General features: G+C 48.6%; 1 long non-coding RNA gene across 2 annotated transcripts in view; it reads left to right on the forward strand.

Moving 5' to 3' along the window:
* Nucleotides 1-19,119, forward strand: part of LOC138282312 (uncharacterized) — a 107,923-nt gene that overhangs the window by 9,082 nt on the left and 79,722 nt on the right. The gene's annotated exons all lie outside the window — the stretch shown is intronic.

Consider the following 19,119-nt stretch of genomic DNA (forward strand, 5'->3'; position numbering starts at 1 on the left):
AATTATGTTGAAATGTTGCTACCATTATTATGGGCACAGTTACATACACAGAGCTAGTACCCTATGTACAGCTTCTAATCACACACAATGGGAACACTGTTCCACTCCACCAGTGGGGAGTTCCAAAACATATATAGATGAATTCACACATTTTTATGGGCATATTGCTACAGATCCTGAGTCATATTATTTGAAACTGCCCACAATAAAAGCATGGAAAACCTTTGTCACCAGTACTAAATTAATATTTCCAAATGTATTCCTTTCCCAGCTGGCCATGCAGGGCTACAAATATTAGAAGAAAACAATTAATTTAAAAACTGTTTGGGGAACAAAAGATTGGCAAGTACAAAACGCCTTATATAAAGCATGCTTAATACCACTGCATAATATTTTTCTGAATGAACCTGTTAAAAAAACAACTTGCCTGGGTTTTACAAAAGTAAAAAATGTGAACGTGTCCAACATTCCGCTATAGCAAAATTCGAGAATTGGCAACATGTGAAAGATCAGCCCATTGGTATGGTTAAGGAAAGTACATTTAATTCTACACTTTCAGGTCTCAACGGGTGGTTATTGTGGCCAATGAACACAAATGGTTGTCATGCATGTTTTATTAACTCTACACAGGGTTTTAAAGCAAGCAGACTGGCCCCTCGTCATGTCATTACACAAAATACAGGTATAGTCACCACAGATAGCTGTTGAGGAACACCTCCTCTCCGAGGACGTAGGCTTGCATAATATCAGGTTAGATCCTAGGAAGCCATGCTCCAAAAGATTCTTCTATGCAATATACAACGAAATATGGAAGCTTTCATAAATGAAAGCTGATGCTTGTTTAAGGCAAATAGGTCAGGTCAATTTAGAAAAAGTATCAGCCGTTGTTGATAATGGTATGAACACATTGTCCACTTGCATTTATACACTAAACAGCATTGTGCCATTTGCAATATACATTACACAAGATTACACGTCCCTATTACAACATGGACAGAGTCAGCTTAGGTCCCTTATGCAGCGGAGTTGGACTCTACAGGTTCTCAAAGTGAACCTGGTGCCCTGGAAGCTCATGAACTTAAAAGAATTATTTCTACCACTTAACCTCACACAAACACAACAGATAATGGCAGAGAAAGAAGCCAGTAATACTCTGCTTAACTTCGAAAAGTTAGAAAAGTTGACTTTTGCAGTGGCTGAAACACTGTCATCAGTGAGGGTAATACATGGGATGATATCCCTGCTGATATCATCCTTTCAATTCACTTCATGTTTGAAACATTTTCCAATTGGCAGGTTCCAGCATTTACGGGAGAACTGTATTCATGAGGTGTGGGATTTGCCAGCGGAGGCTGAGGATTTGGATAATTTGACTTATTGGATGAGGCTTTGGTGGTAACATTATCTGAAGACGTGAGGTGCCGCTTGGTTTCCATCTCAACTAATGTTGTTGATGGCCTTATGCAAGACTTCGAGGATTTTTAGTTCAGACCTTTTTGTAATAAAAAACAATGGGGCATATTTATACTTTTTCGTGTAAAACTGCACTAACGCATTCCTGAGTGCGAGCCGGGCGCCATAAATATAGAATGGCGCAAGCCGGTGCAAAGGGTGGGCTAGCGTTAAAAAAATGACATTAGCCGGGTGGGGGTGGCGGTATGGTAGAAGGGGGTTTTGCACCACAAAATGACATTAGGTAGGTTAGAGGCACACAATTGCCTTTAACCAGCCTAGCGTCATTTTCTGAAGGAAAACCATGCATACCACATGCCTCCTGTCTTGGAAAAGACAGATGTCATGCCCACCACCCCAATGGCCAGCACAGGGGACCAGTGTCCCCTGGGCGCGGCCATTGCACCCTGTGCCATGCAGGGAGCCCCAAGTTGGGTGCACTATGGCACTTTAATTTAAAAAGAAAATACTTACCTATACTTACCTGGGATGGGGTCCCCCCTTCTCTGATGTCCCTCTGGTGTGGGTGGGGGTGTAGCTGGGGCTTGAAGAGGGCACCTGTGGACCCATTTCATGTTGTTTAACCGTGGAAATGGTTCCACAAGTCCCCTAACGCTTGGTCTGACCAGGTGTTAAATAATGGTGCAAAGCAAGCTTTGCACCATTATTTAGCCCTTCCTCCCACTTGTGCATCATTTTAGCACGGGGGATAAATATGGGGCTATGGGGTTAGCACCATTTTTTAGATGGGAATGCCTACCTTGCATCTCATTGATGCAATGTAGGTTCACACATCTAAAAATGGTGCAGATTCCTATACTTTGACGTTAGGCGTGTCTAACATAAAAAAATAAATGTTAGTTTTGCGCCGAATTTGCATTTTTAAAAAAAGACGCAAATTTGGCGCAAATGGAGTATAAATATGACCCAAAGGCCCATATTTATACTTTTTGACGCAAAACTACGCTAACGCAGTTTTGCGCCCAAAAAATTAGCTCCGGCTAACGCCATTCTGAAGCGCCATGCGGGCGCCGTATTTATTGAATGGCGTTAGCCGGCGTTAGCCGACCGGCGCTGCCTGGTGTGCGTGAAAAAAAACCACGTACACCAGGCAGCGCCGGCGTAGGGAAAAATGGCGTTTGGGCGTCCACAAATGGGGCAAGTCAGGCTGAGGCAAAAAAATCGTCTTAACCCGATTTGCGCCATTTTTTTACGACGCCCATCCCCCATAGAAATGACTCCTGTCTTAGCAAAGACAGGAGTCATGCCCCCTTGTCCAATGGCCATGCCCAGGGGACTTCTGTCCCCTGGGCATGGTCATTGGGCATAGTGGCATGTAGGGGGGCACAAATCAGGCCCCCCTATGCCACAAAAAAAATTAAAAAAAATACTTACCTGGACTTACCTTAATGTCCCTGGGGTGGGTCCCTCCAGCCTTGGGTGTCCTCCTGGGGTGGGCAAGGGTGGCAGGGGGTGTCCCTGGGGGCAGGGGAGGGCACCTCTGGGCACATTCTGAGCCCACAGGTCCCTTAACGCCTGCCCTGACCCAGGCGCTAAAATCAGGCGCAAATGCTGGTTTTTTAGACCCGCCCACTCCCGGGCGTCATTTTTGCCCGGGAGTATAAATACGACGCAATAGCATCGCAGTCATTTTTTAAGACGGGAACGCCTACCTTGCATATCATTAACGCAAGGAAGGTGTTCACGCAAAAAAATGACGCTAATTCCATGGACTTTGGCGCTAGACGCGTCTACCGCCAAAGTATAAATATGGAGTTAGTTTTGCGTCCAATTTGCGTCGAAAAAAACGATGCAAATTCGGCGCAAACGGAGTATAAATATGCCCCAAAGTATCTTCATTGGCCACCTCCTTTTGGGACACTCTGCTCATGGCCGTGGACATTTTTATAGACAATTTTAGAGTACTTTAGAATCGTTTACTCTCTTTTTGTAATCCTTCAAATCTGCACTCCATTACTGGCGAGAGGAGGATGTTGTGACCCTTTTAGTTTCTAAATTAGGCAACCCAGTTTTAGCTTAGTTTTACGGATTGTGCCTTATTCACATTTTAAACACGGTTTTATTGATGGATAGGGAGACTGCTTTTTAGTGATGGCTTTTACATATTTTATCAGTTGCTTAATTCTACGGATTGTACATTTAATCAGCATTTGCACCACATATCATTTGTATCCTTTGTCCAAGGCTGTTACATGCAGTACATGATATGCTAACTTGTGTTACCAGACAAGAAGCCAGCTTCTATCTCCAAGACACAGCATTACATCAGAACTGTGGTCCCAAAATGGTGTTTGTTATTATATAAACTACACACTGACCCAATGAGGCTAGAGGGCATTCCGGTCATAATCATCCTGGGACACGTACTGCACGACAGGCAGCTCTCTGGTGGTGAAAATGTAGCCTCCTGAGAGGATTGCCAACTTACATGACAGGCAGACCCATGCTATTCTATCCAGGGTTAGGGCTGGGGCCAATCCCTTAAGTCAGATAAGGCAGACTGTTACAACCACTATGCTCTCAGATATAGACATAGGGTTAGGTAAGGATCTATGGCACACCGAAAAACATACACAATATGGTGGGGTTGTTTATCTTCTTTACCCTGATCATCATGTTGGTTTCCTTGCTTTGTTTCATCTGCCTAAATACCATAGCACATGCTTTTTATACCAGATTGCGATTGCTTCAATAAAAGTATTGAAAATTCATTTTTCATCTCATGTTCAGTCTTGACATCCATGAGTAACTGAACAGAAGGGGTACAACCTGTTTCACAACTTCCGTGGGAAATCAAAGCTCCATGTTCAGGTTGCTGTAATCACATTTTACCCTGACAGATTTGGAGGTTTAGGTAGGTACTGCGAGCCAGCGAGGAGTTAGGAGGACAGCTACTTGCAGTAGGGGTTGCACTCAGTTTCCCACACTCAGCGGTTCTACCATCCTAAACAGGCAGTCCTATTACCAAAGTAGGAACCGCATAACAAATGGACAATGGGGCTAGCCATACCATGATAGTGGAAAGGCTAGTTTCCCCAGAGCAGTACACTGGCCTGGTGTGTAGGGTAACCCCAGCCCCTGGGCAGGTCTTTTTACCACCTTATGGTCCTTATTTCCCTGGAGTAGGGTGGGGAGGTGACCCAAAGAGGGTCATAGTTGGTCCCAAGATGCCAATAGGCTGCATTCTTGGGAATGAGGTATCCACGGTGACAGGAGATTTGGAAGTGGCGGCTGCCAAGGGTGCCCTGACAGTGCAGTTATCTGGAAGTACCACTCTCCAGAGGAGGGGATATGGGAGTACAGATGTAGGGGCAGATAACAAGGACTCACACCTGTCCCCTGCTCAACCTAATGGTACATAACCTTGGATGAAGGGCCTGTTGCAGGCTACTACACCCTGAACTGATAGGAGGTAGAGTGGGGAAAGGGTGGCAGTCACCTGGGGCTACTGCCCTTCACTCTGAGAAACTTCAGAGGTCAGAGAGCATTGGATGGCATGGAGTCTGGCTCATAGCATTGACAGCTGTCAGTGGCCTCTGTTGGTTGCTGTCCTTGTGGACAGAGTTTTCTTTGGGTTTGGGACAGAAGTCTGATCCAAGTGGTGAAATTAGTAACACCATGCCCAACAAAGTGATATAACTGTCTGCTTACTGGGTTGCATCTGTGAGCAAATTAAGGTTAGATACTGCACAGATGGGGTCCACAGGTGAGGAGAAGGGTTCCCCATATGTTAAGGTATTGATTAGTCTATCCTGGGTTTAGGCTGGAGGTAAATGTCCATCTTTGTAGGGTCAGTATAAACCTTTTTGCCTTCCTCGTTTTATGACCTCGTTTTTGTTGGCTTTAGGACTTTGTGCACCTTCCAGCTGCTAACCATTGCTAAGGTGCTTGCGCTCTCTCCTTACAATGTGGTAACATTGGCTTATCCACAGTTGGCATATATTTAATTTACTGATAAGTCCTTTTTAAGTGTACTTTATGTGTCCAGGGCCTGTAAATTAATTGCTACTAGTCGGCCTGCAGCATTGATAGTGCCACCACTTGTCTCAGGCCTGCCTGCCACTGCATAGTCCATCTGTGCCACTTCAACCTGGCAATTAAACTCCCATTTTATTACATATGTCACCCTTAAGGTAGGCCGTAGGTAGTCAATAGGGCAGGGTGCTAAGAAGCTCAAAGGTAGGACATGTACTGTTAAGTTTTGCATGTCCCCATAGTGAAGAAACAACCAAAGTCATTTTTTCACTACTTGGAGGCCTAACCCTCTCATGGGTTAATATTGGGAATTCCTTATTACATTTTTAAGTTGTAATTCCTGATTGAGAAGGAATAACTATGTTGTGTTTCATATCACTGGAATGGTAATGATAAATCCTCATTACTATTTTAGAAATGTCACTTTTAAAAAGTGGAAATGTTTCTACTCTTACAGCTCTGTGTGCCTGCAGCCTGTTTCCATTATACGTCTTGTGGAGGTGACTGCTAAACATTGTGCATTCCCTCTAGACAGACACAAACACAGGAATGTTAGGTGTGTCTGAGTGCTCTTCTGCATTCATCAGCATTCTGATGGCTCTTCCTGGGCAGGAAGGATGGGAGGGGCTGACACTTTCAACTGAATAGGCCATGCCTGTCCCTACATAGAGGGCTGATTATCCCCTACTGATACTTTAGAGCCAGGGCTGAGGAAGAAAGGGTATGTGTGCACTTCAAAGACCCTTCTTTCAAGTCATCCCCACTTCAAAGGCACATTTCAATATAAGTTCTGAGTTTCTGACCATACCAAATCAGACACTTTTGGACCTACAACTAGACTCTTTCAGAAGAACTGCTTTGCTGCAGCAAGAACAATTACTCTTCTGGACTGCTAACCTAGAAGGACTGCTTTTCTGCTGTGTTGTCCTTCTGCCTGTTGCTCTCTGATCTTGCTGAAAGATAGCTGGATCTCCAAGGGTGTTGTGTGCACTTGATCTCAAAATCTTAAGCTGAACCTTCTTAAGGTATTTGTGGAGACCAAATTTATACAGAGAAGTACTGTCCTGATTTGTCACCATTAACATACATCTGCATAACTGCCCTCTTGTTGTTTCATCTGAATAATCTACTAACATCCAGCAATTCTTAAACAGAAAAGCACATTTGTAAGTTGATAGGTCTGGTAACTGTAACCCCCCCCCCTTTCTCCAATCTTCTCATTTTTTCCCAAGACAACCTGATACTCTTGTTTGCCCAGATAAAACTGAAGAGCCTTCACTTACCTCTGTTAACTGATTTTTCTCAAAATCCAAAGAAATGGTGTAAAAAAGGAATGTGGACTTAGGGAAGGTTGCTGTTTCGATGTAGGTTTACCTTGCCTTATATGATAAGTGGTACTTTGTTCCACCTCCTTAATATAGAATCACATTTTCTTGCAGAACATCTTTTAGGTCCTGCATTATCTGTACCCCAGGTACCTACTCTCTTTCTCAGTAAGAGAATGTGCTACAAAGATATTCCATTCCATAACTTCTGTTTTACCCCCATTTAATTGATAACGCAAAAGGGCCCCAAACTCTCTCTCCACTTACTCCACCCACTGTTTAGCTCTCTGTGGGTTTGATGTGTATATATAACAATATCATCAGGATGCAAGGTTATCTTCCGTTCATAATTTTTAAATTTGAATGCCGGGATGCCACCATCTTCCCTGATCGTTAGCACAAAGTGTTCAATATATATGTTAACTGGGATGGAAGACATTAACAATGATTCTTGCCCTTGTGGCCCCATAACAGGCTTGAATCAGCCTTTCCACCATACCAGGAAATATCAGGAAAACCAAATCTATTCAGGCACTCCCGAAGAAATGACCATTTAGCCTGGTCAAATGCCCTAGCTGCATATAAGGTAATAACTGCCACTGGTGTCTTGTACATCTCTACCAGGTCTATTGTATAAGCCCCTCAGCTAATGTAGCCAATCTGGTTGCCAGAATTGAGGACAATATTCTATGTTCTATATGTAACAATGATATTTGCCTGTATAAGCCACATACTTTCAAATATTTTCATGCTTGAGTGTTAGCGAGGTGAGTGCCTTAAACCAGAACATTGGAATCTTTTCATCTCCCCTCAATATTGAAATGAATAGCTTTTTTAAAGCTGGATCCATATTTCTATTTCGATCTAATAAAGCTTAGTGGATATGCCATCGAGGCCAGCAGCTTCACCATTCTTTAGATTACTTATAGCCTTCCTGATCTCCATCTCACTGATTTCCTCCTCTATGCAGAACCAAGGTTGGTTTACAGCACTTGTTTGATGAAACCATTGCTTACTCTGCAAGAGATGGGCTGACCATTAATAGAAAAATATATATATTACTAGTGCAAGGAAAAAAGGTACAGAAACATATTTGGTTCCTTGCGGACGATAGACTTGAAGTAGTAAAAAGCTTCAAGTAACTTGGAGTTCATTTTAAGGGAAATAGAGGATATAGCACCCAATTGGAGGAAATTAGGAAGAAGGACAACGCTTTGGCTTTCAGCCTGAGGTCGCTATTCAACAAATTAAATAGCCCACCTTACGCCAATCTTGCAGGTGGCGCAAGCTAAGATCCTCCCCTCTCTAATCTATGGGAGCAAGGCACTCAGGGGTAAGGATTGTGCCGCCCCGGACAGAATGGTTCTCAAAATAAATATACAGGTCTATCTCCCAACTACCCCCAAATACATCACCTGCACAAATCAGGTTGGAGTTTGGCATTGCCAAGCAGTCTTTGGCTCGGAAGGCAGCCTCTGCACCCTATTGTCATAGGTTCAGCATGGCACTGGAAGGTTCCCTGGTCAGTCAACTTTGGCATAAATTGGAAATCAGGCTAAGCTCTCTGGCAAGGGTCTTTCTAAACCAAGCCTTGCACTCCCTGGGCATAACAAATGCCTGGGACTTTTTTTTTAGGCCGTATGAAGTTAGAAAAACTAACCAAATCTAGTGCTCAGTTGTTACCAATGGTTGAGGGCAAAGTCAAACTCTCTAAGCGTAGTCATGGGTGGCTGATTCGTCAGAAACCACAGGGCTAAACAAAACTTATGGAAACTGGGCCAAGGTACATTTTGTGAAATACAGGTCGTGTCTATTACCTCTAGTAAAACATCTTCTTCCATGTAAAAGGAGGCTGGGGCACAACGTCTGTCAGTTATGCATGCAAGAGCAGGAGAACATTGTTCACGTCTTATGCTTGTGTCATTCCGGCATGGGGGATCGACGAGAGCTCCTCCACAGGAAGTGGAAAGACCGGGGCTTAAGGACATTTAAGGAGGCAGTGATGGCCTGTTTTGATCCTACATATATTGGTCTGAACTGCACAATGCTTAAATTGTTACAGATATTTGATAAAAAATCTGCAACTAAGGGTTTAGTTGCTGCCAGGGAGGCAGGAATTGTTTGATTAGTCATATTCCTCCTGCTTCTCTATGTGTATTCACATTTTTAAATCCTCTGTATTTTGCACAATTACCCTCAGTCATTTTTAGGTCCCAATTCTTGACAGAGGTAATCATTTGCACTCTAAATTCGAATTGCACCTTAATTTCGAATTGCACTACCTCAGACCTTTTAAAGATTGCTTTGGTCCAGATATTATCATAAGCATTCACTCTGCATCTTTATAAAAATAGGTTTTATGAATTTCTATTGCTCTTTTATGGTTCCTATTGCACTGTTATAGAGTGCTGAAATTGGCATTGCATTTTCAACTTAAGCTGGTTTTTAAGAGTCCCATTGCACTTTGGATTTTACTTCTTTCTGACTCAACTCAAGCATTCACATTTTTAAATGGGTTTCAACTGGTTTTACTTTTATGAATCATGATGTTGGTTTCATTTCATGTGCCATGCATGGGTGTTTCATTATGTATTACATTGCAAAGGTTCATATTAATCAAGCAATAAAGATGTATTTACTTACTCCTCTTCTAACTTCTCCTGTTTGGTGCAATGTACTGTAGAACCAGCAGTGTCCTAGCAGCCAACAACCATCCTTAATCTCCTCACTAGTAATCATTGTCTCTTCTTTATACAAATTATGTTGATAAGTCTGGAAGGTCTTCAGGATTTCCCTACTTTCTGAGGTTCCCCCCTCCTTCAGTATTGCATATAGATCTTATGTAATTTCTATCACGGTCAAATCTTGATTTCCAAGCAAGCAGTTTCTCATATTTCTCATCATACTCAAAATGCTTAAGACCGCTCGCTTCTCATCTACCTTTTTCTTTCGCCGCTAGCCTCATCCTAAAATCCATCTTCACATGCTCTAGTTCTGCCTACTCTTTTTGATCTTCCCCTGACACTTTTATCAGCTCATCCTCCATTTTCCTTATCTGATTTAACAATCTATTGGCTTCTAGAAAATTTGCCTGGACGGTTTTCTGGACCATTTAGTTAATATGGCTCTTAAGAAGGCCTTATGAGAGTCCCATATAGGACCTCATTACAACCCTGGCGGTCGGTGTTAAAGCGGCGGTAATACCACCACCAGGCCGGCGGGAAAACAAAAATGGAATCCTGACCGTGGCGGAAACCGCCAACATAGACAGCCGCTTTAACACTCCGACTGCCATGGCGGTACAAACAAACAGCGCGGCGGTCACCGCCAACAGACAGGCGGCAGACAATGTACCGTCCACACTATTATGAGAGGCCAATCTGCCACTTTTTCCGGGGCTGAACCAACGCGAACAAAAACACGGAGGAAACAGGACTTGGAAGGGAAAACATTCACCTCTCCACATCCCACGAGGAACCAGGACGCCATGGAGCCAGAACTCCAAATACTCCCTGCGATAGTATTCCTGCTCATCTATCAGGAGCACCAAAGGCGGCGGCGACGACCACAGTGAGTACTGCACCTACAACACAGGGGAGGGGGGAGGGAAAAGAGAGTGACACACACACGCAACACGCAACACCCCCACCCACAACAACATACACACAAATACATGCTGCAACATTACATTCACACCCTCCCACCCCCGTTTCAAGAACGCAAGGACAAAAGGAAATGATTTGAACGATTGTAATCATGAAAAACCAGTAGTCAAAACTTGAAATACAGTATATACAATTATGTACACCAACTACACAAGTCCGATTAGTGCACCAATAATTGTCTGCAGACCACTGGGCCCAAAATGCATGGGCGAGGCCCACACTCGATACCAGACATCAAACGGAGAGAACACTGCAGGGGCATCAGATTGAAATGAAACAGGCACCTCAAAGGGGAAGGGAAGGAGGGGCACCTCAGCCGGATGAGTGCACAACCCACTGCTCCACGAGGGGGCGCCATGCCACTGCTGTATCCTGGGGAGTGCAAAGCCACAGTCTCTCAAGTTTCTCCAGTGGGTGGGTTGCCCACTGCTTTATCCCAGGGAGTGCAAAGCCACAGTCTCTCAAGCCTCTCCAGTGGGTGGGTTGCCCACTGCTTTATCCTGGGGAGTGCAAAGCCACAGTCACTCATGTGGATGACTTTTCCACTGGTTCTGGAGGGGGCTTTTACCCAGAGTGCTTCATCCTGCCAAGGACAGAGGTAGTGGATGTGATACTCCACTGGTTCTGGAGGGGGCTTTTTCCCCAGAGTGCTTCATCCTGCCAAGGGCTGAGGTAGTGGATGTGATACTCCACTGGTTCTGGAGGAGGCTTTGTGCCCAGAGTGCTTCATCCTGCCAAGGACAGAGGTAGTGGATGTGATACTCCACTGGCTCAGGAGGGGGCTTTGTGCCCAGAGTGTTCCATCCTGCCAAGGACAGAGGTAGTGGATGTGATACTCCACTGGTTCTGGTAGGGGCTTTGTGCCCAGAGTGCTTCATCTTGCCAAGGACTGAGGTAGTGGATGCCTTTCTCCACTGGTTCTGGAGGGGGCTTTGTGCCCAGAGTGCTTCATCCTGCCAAGGACAGAGGTAGTGGATGTGATACTCCACTGGTTCTGGAGGGGGCATTGTGCCCAGAGTGCTTCATCCTGCAAAGGATAGGGTGAGTGGATGCCTTTCTCCACTGAAGGTGTTGCATCATGGAAGCTGTCCAGGCTCCTGGAACTGACCACCAGGCTTGGTCGACTGACCACTAGGGATGGCAGGCATGTCTGCTGTGGTGCCACTGGCTCAGGATGTCGTCGAGCCGCTGGCGGTGCTTGCGGCGGTGTCAGTAGCAGCGGTGCTTGTGGTGGCCTCTGTGGCATTGGTGCTGGTGGTGGACTCTGTGGCAGCGGTTGCTTGTGGCGGCCTCTGAGGTATCGGTGCTGGCGGCGGACTCTGTGGCAGCGGTGCTTGCGGTGGCCTCTGTGACATTGGTGCTGGCGGCGGACTCTGTGGCAGCGGTGCTGCGGCGGCCTCTGTGGCATCGGTGCCGGTGGCGGGCTCTGTGATGGCGGTGCTGGTGGCGGACTCAGTGGCGGCGGTGCTGGGGGTGGTGCTGGTGGCGGTGCTGGTGGCGGGCTCTGTGGTGGCAGTGCTGGTGGCGGGCTCTGTGGCGGCAGTGCTGGTGGCGGGCTCTGTGGCGGCAGTGCTGGTGGCGGGCTCTGTGGCGGCAGTGCTGGTGGCGGGCTCAGTGACTGTAGTGCTGGTGGCAGGCTCAGTGACTGCGGTGCTGGTGGCGGGCTCAATGACAGCGGTGCTGGTAGCGGTGCAGGTGGCGGTGAAGGTGGCGGTCTTCTCCGCCGTACCGGTTGGCATTGACGTGGACAGAAGGTGTGACCCTGGTCCCATAGTCGGTGCCACCATGCCCTCTCCTGACCTGCCCTTGATTTTCTGGCCCTTCCCCACCTTGGATGGTGGCACAGCTGTCTTGCCACTATCCCCTTTTGTTTTCCCAGAGCCCTTGGTGGCAGGTGTTTTCGCCTTCTCCCTCCGGGATGTGGGCAACTTTTTTATTTTTGCAGGTGGCGGAATGTTCTTGCCCTCGCTCTGTGGCACACTGGCTGCCCTGGCTCACTCCAAAAGCCTGCTGTTGCTGGGACCACTGTGCCCGGTGATGTGGTGGCTGAGGTGGTGGGTTGGGACCTGGAAAGCCTGGCCCTAGGGGACGGACGGTGGGGGGAGGTGTAGGGAAGAGGTCAATGTTAGCCAGGAAATCTTTCTTACACACACTGGGACGGGTAGATGGAGTGGGTTTGGGAGTGGAGGAAGAGGTAGTGGTTGTAGGAGGTGTACGATTGCTGCATTTGGGTGAAGGTGCATGGGCTGGAGGCTGTTGTGAGGTGGATGGCTATTGGGTGGGTGTGTGCCTGCGTTTGTGTACTTTGGGAGGAGGGCTCACAGACACACTGGTAGATGACACAGGGGATGTGTGAATGGTAGTGGGGGTGGTGAGTGCACGTGAGCGGTGTGTGGTGATGGGCGTGCTGGTGATGGAGGTAGTGGCTGAAGATGTTGTGCATGCAGGTGTGAGTGAAGACGAGACAAGGAGGGAGGAGGACGACGTGGAGGTGGTGGACACAGTGGAGGCAGTGGATGTTGGTATGTCTGCATGGGAATGATGCTTGTGTGAGTGCCTGTGGGATGTGTGGCGCTTATGTTTGCCTGAGCCACCGTTGTGTGATAAGGTGTGTGCATGCGGGTCTGATGGTGTGCTTGGGATAGGCTGAGGTACAGGGGATTGGGTCTGGGTGGAGGAAGATGGAGGGGGGAGGCTGGACACAGGGACAATGGCTGCCATCAGTGCTGGGGCCAGAGCCTGAAATGCTCTCTGTTGGGCTGCCTGCCCAGAATGAATGCCCTCCAGGTATGCATTTGTTTGTTGCAAATGCCTCTTGACACCCTGGATAGCATTCACAATGGTAGATTGCCCAACAGTGAGGGATCTCAGGAGCTCAATAGCCTCCTCACTGAGGGCAGCAGGGCTGACTGGGGCAGGGCCTGAGGTGCCTGGGGCGAAGGAGATGCCCACCCTCCTGGGTGAGCGGCCATGGGACACACGCTGAGGGGCTGCTGGGAGGGCAGTGCTGGTAGGGGGGTGGCAGCTGTACCTGTTGATGCGGGGGCACAGAGGGGCCTGCCACCACAAGGGAGCTCCCATCAGAGGAGCAGTCGCTGATGTCACCTCCTGTCCCCACTGTGGAGCTCCCCTCGCCCTCCATCCCACTGGTGGCTTCAGACTCCGTTGTCTCGCCCTCCAGGGCCAAGTGTGATGCAGCTCCCTCCTACTCTGGTGCCACTGCTCCTCCGCCTGATGATGCTATTGCACACAAGAACAGGGAGACCACAAAAAGGGTGGGGGAAAGACAGAAGAAATACATGTTCAGTGCATGCAACACCACTACTGTTGGAGGACACTATAGACACAGCAGCCCTCTGCAATACGCCATGCACTTAGAGTTCCTAGATTAATCACATGTCCATGGGGTTCAAGGCCTATGCCTGATTGCTGCACACATGGAAGTCACAGGAGCCTGACTAGGTGTAGATGGCTCTTACCACTGGTGGGGTTGGGGTGCCACATAGCCTGCCTCACAAAGGGTCCTTGCCTACAAAGCTCGCCCTGGCCTAGGGTAACCCACTGCCTACCTTCCCCACCCAGACGCCTCATAATGCACGCAGAGTCAGACGGATGTGACGGTATTCACCCCCTTGTGGCTGCTGTGATGTCCTCAAGCGCCCATCCAACTCCGGATACGCCACCGCCAGGATCCGGAACATCAGGGGGTCATGGTGCGACGGGCACCCCTCCCACATTGGGAGGCCATCCCCATCTGGGCCTCCACCATCTTCTTGCTCCAGCGGCGAATGTCCTCCCATCTTTTACGGCAGTGGGTGCTCCGTCTATGGTGGACCCCCAGGGTCCGGACGTCCTTGACGATGGCATGCCAAATATCCTTCTTCTGGTGGGCGCTGATCTAGAGGAATAGTACAGGGGAAAAGGAAAAACTTTAACCTTTCGGACTGTCACAGTCATTGGCCCACGTTCCTACCCTTGCCCTGACGCACATACACTCACTGTCCGCACATGCAGGCCTCAGCCCCCCCCCCCATGTATCTTCCATCCACACCACTCCAAACAGGCATTGCCCATGCAGCATGCTCACAGTGTACTCGCCTGTTTGTCTGGAGGACCGTAGAGTAGCGTGAACTGGGGGAGGACCCCATCCACTAACTTCTCCAACTCCTCCGAAGTGAAGGCAGGGGCCCTTTCCCCAGATACATGAGCCATTGTCGCTTCCAGACTGAGGTCACAGCAGCACTTGCAGTGTAGGTCCTCTCCTGTCGAAGGTCAGGAATCAAGTGAGTGAACAGAAAGAAAATGGCGGTCACATCCGTGGCGGTGCATACCGTCACCACCGCTGTGCATCGTCATTGCCTCCTGGGACCCATAGGGTCCAATGTTAACCAATGCAAGATTGCGCTGCGGTCTTCGACCGCCTACCGTGACAGTGTAGAACGCCAGCACAGTTACCTAATATCTCCTTGTCCCACCTTACAAGTCCGGCAGCCACCATTTCAGGGGGCCACATGGCATTAATATTAACTGTGTCACACCTATCTAGGCCTTGCATACACACAGTAACAGGCACATTGCCGATTTACAAATGTTTGCTAATGACATTTAGTAATACCTCAGTGTTGGCTGACTCTCTGCTCGCTGTTTTCCTCCATAGGGCATGTCCGCTGGGGCAAGTGGTGAGATGGCGGCATCCTCCGGTGTACAGACCACTTGTGGACCTGTCGGCAATGGAAGAGAGACACAGATTAGTCACCTACAGACTTCATCGTGCAACAACCCATGAACTGTGTGCCCAGTTGGAGCCAGACCTGATGTCAGCAATCCGCCATCCCTCAGGAAGCCCCCCTCTAGTGCAGGTCCTGTCAATACTCCATTTCCTGGCAAGTGGGTCTTTTCAAACAACAGTGGTCATTGCATCAGGAATGTCCCAGCCTATGTTCTCAAACGTGTTGTCCAGAGTGTTGTCTGCCCTGCTTAAACACATGCGCAGCTACATTAATTTCCCTCAGGTGGAGGATTTGCCTACAGTGAAAGGTGACTTCTATGCCTTGGGACATATCCCCAACATCATAGGTGCCATTGATGGGACACATGTGGCCTTGGTACCCACCCCGCAGGGGTGAACAGGTGTACAGAAACCTGAAGAGCTACCATTCAATGAATGTGCAGATGGTGTGTTTGGCCGACCAGTACATCTCCAATGTGAATGGCAAGTTTCCTGACTCCGTGCATGACGCTTACATTCTGAGGAAGAGCAGCATCCCTTATGTGATGGGGCAACTCCAGAGGCACCGTGTGTGGGTAATAAGTGAGGACAACGACCCTATACCTTGTGAATAGTTGTCTGGGTCTGGGGTTGTCCCTAAGGGTTAGTGTGTGTCTAACAGTTGTCCCTCGACATTTGCAGGTGACTCTGGTTACCCCAACCTGTTATGGCTACTGACCCCAGTGAGAAATCCCAGGATAAAGGCAGAGGAACGCTACAATGAGGCACATGGGCGAACTAGGAGAGTGATCGAAAGGACCTTCGGCCTCCTGAAGGCCAGGTTCTGGTGCCTCCATCTGACAGGTGGTTCTCTCTACTACTCACCAAAGAAGGTGTGCCAGATCATCGTGGCCTGCTGTAAGCTGCACAACCTGGCTTTGTGACGACAGGTGCCTTTTCTGCAGGAGGATGGTCCAGATGGAGGTCCTGTGGCAGCAGTGGAGCCTGTGGACAGTGAAGAAGAGGAGGCAGAAGAAGAGGATATCGACAACAGAAACGTTATCCAGCAATAATTCCAGTGAGACACAGGTAAGAAGATGTTACTGCCTCACACCTCTCATACAATTGTTAGATCCATCATATGTCTGTCACTTTCACCCAGTGTATGGACCTTGACTTGTCCCTTTGTCTTTCCATTTCACAGATGTGGGTCCCACTGTGTGACCTCTGCTATATTACCTCATGGACTAGAGCTGTGTTACATCGGTATGTTGACAATACAATCAACATTGCTATATTCCATAGTTATTGCAAATACACATTTGTGAAAGCACAGACTGACTCCAGCTTGTTTTGTGATTCAAGGGTGTTTATTTCAGTGCAAAATAGTGGAGGGGGTTGTAAAATGGGCAGGGGTGATGGTGGACGATTGTCCATGGCAGAGTCCAGTCTATTTGTTTCACAGGTGCATTGTCCAAAGGGCATAGGAAGTGGAGCTGGGGCAGTTGATGGATGGACAGGGTGACGAAGTGGGACAGAATGATGGCCATTCAGGGGGGTCTCATTTCCTTGTGGGGGTCTTGGCATAGTTCTCTGTCTTTGTCCTGGATCTCAGGGACTGTTTGCGGGGTGGTTCTCCTTCTGCAGGGGGTGGGGTGCTGGTGTTGTGGCCCTGTGGTGGTGCCTCCTGTCCACTAGCACCGGTGGAGGTGGTGGGCTGTTCATCATCCAGGCTAGTGTCAGGGGCCCCTTGTTGTGCCACAGTGTCCCTCCTGGTGTTCACAAGGTCCTTCATCACCCCTACAATGGTGACAAGGGTGGTGTTGATGGACTTAAGTTCCTCCCTGATCCCCAGATACTGTTCCTCCTGCAGCCGCTGGGTCTCCTGAAACTTGCCCAGTACCGTTGCCATCGTCTTCTGGGAATGATGGTACGCTCCCATGATGTTGGAGAGGGCCTCGTGGAGAGTGGGTTCCCTGTGCCTGTCCTCCCCCTGTCGCACAGCAGTCCTCCCAGTTCCCCTGTTTTTCTGTGCCTCTGTCCCCTGAACCGTGTGCCCCCTGCCACTGCCCCCAGGTCCCTGATTTTCTTGGGTTGGTGGGTTTGCCTGGGTTCCCTGTAGTGGTGGACACACTGCTGCTTGACGTGTCCTGGGGACAGAGGGATGGGCCCGCTGGGTGGGTGCTGTGCTGGTGTTTCCTGAGGGGGGAGGCTCTGTGGTGGCTTGTGTCAGTGTCAGGGGAACCGACTGTCCCGAGGTCCCAGATGGGCCGGGCTGGTCATCTTGATCCAGTTGGACAGAGCTGCTGTCATCACTGTGGGCGTCTTCTGTGGGGGAGTGGACATGTCTGGAACCTCCTGTCCGGTGACGTTGGGTACGGGTCCTGCAGGGATGTAAAGGCATGATTATTGCATCTGTGTGCGTCATTGTGTGCAATGGGTGGGTGACCCTGTACTCCAGTGCTTGCATTCTTGTGTAGGACCTTGTGTGATATTAGGTTTGGGGTCTTTGTGGGTATCTGTAGTGGACATACCTTGGTGATGGGTGTCAATGCTTTGGTGTTGCATATAGGGCTTGGTGTTGGAATGTGTGGGTTGTGATAGTAGGACATTTGTGAGGTGTTGGAGTGATGGGGGTGAGGGTGGGGTATGTGATAGCATGCAGGTAGGGTGGAGGATGTACTAGTTAAGATTTGACTTACCAGAGTCCATTCCTCCTGCTATTCCTGCGAGGCCCTCAGGATGCAGTATAGCCAAGACTTGCTCCTCCCATGTTGTTAGTTCTAGGGGAGGAGGTGGGGGTCCGCGGCCAGTCCTCTGAACTGCAATCTGGTGTCTTGAGACCACGGAACGCACCTTCCCCCGTAGGTCATTCCACCTCATCCTGATGTCATCCCGTGTTCTTGGATGCTGTCCCACTGCGTTGACCCTGTCTACGATTCTGCGCCACAGCTCCATCCTAGCTATGGAGATGTGCTGCACCTGCGATCCGAATAGCTGTGGCTCTACCCGGACCATTTCCTCCACCATGACCCTGAGCTCCTCCTCAGAGAATCTGGGGTATCTTTGCGGTGCCATGGTGTGGTGTGGGTGATGTGTGAGGTGGTGCATGTTGTGATGTGTGAGTGGATGTGTTTTTGTGTGTTGTCTGAGGTGCGTGGATGTTGTGTGAGTGATGGTGTTGTGTCCCTGTGGATGCTAGTGTTGTTTCTGGTGGTGTCTCTCTCTGGCTTCTATTTCAATTTGTGTCTTAGGGGTTTGTGGGTGATGTGGGTGTGTGTTTTATATTGTACTGAGTGTGTGGGAGTGGTGTGTGTATGTGTATCAGGTGTGTGTATTTGGAATTCTCCAATGTGGTTGTGTTTGTAAATTTGTGAGTATTTTGAGCGCGGCGGTGTGTACCACCAATGGAATACCGCGGTTGAAAGACTGCCGCGTGGATTCGTGGGTCGTGATTGTGTGGGCGTATTCCTATTGGCGTGATGGTGGAGGTTTTGTAACCGCCAGTTTATCACTGACCTTTGCTCTGGCACACTTGTGTGGGTGTCTGGTTTTCGGCAGATTCCAGGCTGTGGGTCGTAATAGCTGTAGCAGTATTCCGCCGCGGTGTTTTGGAGGTCTTCTGCATGGCGGTAAGCGGGATTTACTGCCAATGTTGTAATGAGGGCCATAATATCCAACGTCCAGCTCAACATATTTTACTCAAGGAAGAACTCTGATTCTTTCTTACTCCCATTTACCAGGTCCTGATCCTGCAAAAGGCTGCGCTCAACTGTCCACCTTCTTGTGCCTGTTCCTGGTATGTGGATCGTAGCCGCTTTGTGATCCACGGCCAGGAAACCCCACTAGACAGCAGGGATTACACTTGGGGGGATCAGCCCCCACTGAAAACGGACTGGCCCCCCCATGGGCATATATATTTTTAATAAAATGTTAGTTTATCCCTGGCGGGGATTGATTACGCCCCGGGGGT

The sequence above is a fragment of the Pleurodeles waltl genome, chromosome 2_2 (assembly GCF_031143425.1).
Source record: "Pleurodeles waltl isolate 20211129_DDA chromosome 2_2, aPleWal1.hap1.20221129, whole genome shotgun sequence".
NCBI classification, from domain to species: Eukaryota; Metazoa; Chordata; class Amphibia; order Caudata; family Salamandridae; genus Pleurodeles; species Pleurodeles waltl.